Genomic DNA, 2,495 nt, shown 5'->3' on the forward strand with positions numbered 1-2,495 from the left:
AAATTTTAGCATCTTATAAAAATTATGTTGAACCAGGGTTGAAGCATTTTGCATAGCAGGTTTAAAATATAACTGGAATTTTTATAAAATTCCATTCCAATTTAAAATGAGAGTTGTCCCTCTCTTTATCTAAAAGGAGATAAAATAAACAGAGAATTAGTTATGATTAAAATTGTTCATACCATGTGGTCACCTTAAGGTTTACAGTTTAATCTTCACATTTCTTTTGAGAGTATAAAAAGAAACCAGAGAGTATTTTTATTTAGTGGGATAGCAGGAAGAGAGAAAGAGACAGGACTTTGAGAAAAGAAATACAGGAAATCGCTTTGACTTTCTGATCACTCTTAGTGTTCCTTGGTATGAGACATTTGAGTAGGGCACATATCAGTGGAGAAACTACATGTTTCCCAAAGAGAAGAGAATATGAAGAAGTCATTCCTGTGCATGAGAAAGGGGAAATGGAACTGGACCATGTGGCTAGTGGTTCATCAACCAAATAGGACTGCAGGTCAGGGACTTAGCCCAGCTAAAACCAGGAACCTCCTTGCCTAGTACCAGGGCTTTATGGGCAGAAAGGCCAAGTTCTCATAGGGAGAATGTCATCTGTGGGAAAGGCTGGGGTAGATGGGCAGCTTTAGAGTACAGATAAGAAGGGGTTCAGTGGGCTTTTAGGACCTATAAGGGACTGTAGTTTTTCCAACCTCTCTGACTTTTATTGGTGCCTTACAAATGAAGGAGGAACTGTGTACGAAGTGAGATAACTGACCAGTATTGGAGCTTTTAAAATCACAGCACTGAAGGGAATGGGCAAGAAAGAGGGAGAAAGCATTCTTGCTGTGACAGGAGTTGACAGTAACAATGTGAAGTGAGGTAATCAGTTGTACATGATCAATAAATGTCCAGTGTGGCTTATAGAGGAACAAATCAGGAGTCAGAACAAAGAACTAACCTTATCATGAGGATGATACACATGCTCCAAATTATGTATCATCTGTTTCCTGCTTTTCTCCCAAGGTTATCTCACACCAACCAGGTGAAAATTAGCTGTAGTTAACCTGAACCAGTGTGAAGTCACAAAAAAAATCTCCTTTGTTTCCTAAAATCGCTCTTTAATTGTTAATATTCGTGATAGCCTTCTGCCTGTGGACAGATTGTTCACTCCACTGCAAGTTGAATAATGGGCTGTACAAGCTATCCCAATTGATTCCAGGAGGAGGAACAGCTTACAAAGAGCTGAAAGATGGAAGGGTAGGTTATTAGACAACAGGAACAAATCTACTTAAAAAATCTCTGCCGATTTGGGAAAGGTGTGACCCTGATTCTCCACATATGAAACCAAAGGTCGAATCATGGATCCAAAGTCCCTGCCTGAGGCATAGGATTCTCCTGAGCTTCCTCCCTAAGCCAGGCCCTCACTACTCTTCCTAATTAGCAAACATGCATTCATTCCGACTGGTCCAGGAAGCACTTTACTTTGTCTCTTCAGTACACTGTGACCCTATGGAAGGTGCTCCTGTCGCTCAAGACTCACTGGCCAATCAGGACTTCCAGACGAATCCTGTACTCAGAGGAAGAGGAGGGTTCTTCCGGGTGCCAGGTTTCAGGTTCCATTTGGAAGCTGAGCTCTCAGGAGTGTTTGGCATCCAGTGGTCTGAGCTCAGCTGCTGGGTCCTGTGAGGGGTTTCAGGCGACATCCAAAACGGCACCATGGTGAGTGTGTGGCTGCAGCCCCCAACATGGTGGTGGAGTAGGAGGCTGAGGGCTGAGCAGCAGGAGCTGGTGTGGTTGGTCCTTCCCCGGCTGGATGGAACCTGGCAGCCAGCAGCTGCTTGTGAGGTCCTTTGTCCTGGCCTTAGGAATGCTGAGCTGACTGAGTCCCACGTGTTAGAAGTGGGATGGACTGTGAGCAGACTGGATGTGGCGACCTGGGCACTGTTAAGACTCAAATCCTGGGACAAATGGCTGAGGTGCCTATTTAACAGTTCAGAGCAGAATTAGCTACCAAGTTTGCCCAGCATCGCCGAGTCCCTCCCTGTTTACAGGCTATGGCTGGAATACACTGCCCTCGAGCCCAGGCCTCGGGACCTTAACCCAGCTGCCTTTCTTTCTGTTATTTACACAATTTGGTTCCCTGATCTGTTTCATCTATTTACTGTCATAGTCTCATAGTTTGGCGTGCCCCTCTCCTCTCCTCCCTGTCCTCCCATGGCTCAGGGATGTGTGCACCTTGGGCTGTCCCAGAAGTACTTGCCGGTGTGTGTGCCTTTCTAGGGATAATAAATTTTCTCCCCACCATACCTAGGAAGAATCATGTCATTTAATTTTTAGTTTTTCATTCATCTCTTATTTGCTACTCTTTTCTTTCAACTTCAAGGCTCCTTTAGGCTTCAGTTTTTGTTACTGTTTGCATTTGACTGAGGGGTGATGCAGGAATTCTCAGCTGTGAGGTAGAGATGGCTGCATTGGACAGTGAGAGGGTAATGAAATGTATACAT

Source organism: Meriones unguiculatus, assembly GCF_030254825.1.
Source record: "Meriones unguiculatus strain TT.TT164.6M chromosome 13 unlocalized genomic scaffold, Bangor_MerUng_6.1 Chr13_unordered_Scaffold_60, whole genome shotgun sequence".
NCBI lineage: Eukaryota > Metazoa > Chordata > Mammalia > Rodentia > Muridae > Meriones > Meriones unguiculatus.